Consider the following 679-nt stretch of genomic DNA (forward strand, 5'->3'; position numbering starts at 1 on the left):
TATATGCATCAGTTCCTTCTTCCTTCTCTTCAGATATTATTTTGGGAATAGCCCTTGGTTTCACGGTGGCTTTCTTTGCCGGCGGGGACTGGTTCTTCGTTTGCGGGGCTGGCCTCTTGCTAGGCTTCTTGGTAGGGGGGCGGGGGAGGCGTTGGAGACCTCCTTGGAGGTGGTGGCAGCGGCGTTGGAGACCTCCTTGGAGGTGGCGGCTGCGGCATTGGAGACCTCCTTGGAGATGGTGTGGATGCAGCCTCGCCTTCCAACACAATGTCATCGTACAGAGCACTATGATGATCTGGCGATTGAACAATTGGATTTAGGTTGGGGGAGGATCTGCTACAAAAAAAGGAATGACATATTATTATGAGCAGATTGTTAATTATTTAAGCCATATAAATTAATGATGTAGTGTTTTCATCCGCACCTATGGTGAGGTAGTTCAGGAGGAGGTGGAGCCGACATCCCGGAATGATGATGTAGCGCTTGCGCCATAGAATGAATGTCTTCTCTGCTTCTCCTAGAGTCTTCTCGCCATCACCTCCAGGAATGTCAAGAGGCAAATCACTAAAACCTTTTTCAGCTTTATCTACCGAGATGGTAGCATATCCTTCTTGGATTATATTCCCATGAATCCTTGGTGTCTTGGTTCGGTCGATAGGATTAACAAGACCGATAGCCA

The sequence above is a fragment of the Miscanthus floridulus genome, chromosome 9, assembly GCF_019320115.1.
Source record: "Miscanthus floridulus cultivar M001 chromosome 9, ASM1932011v1, whole genome shotgun sequence".
Classification (NCBI taxonomy): domain Eukaryota; kingdom Viridiplantae; phylum Streptophyta; class Magnoliopsida; order Poales; family Poaceae; genus Miscanthus; species Miscanthus floridulus.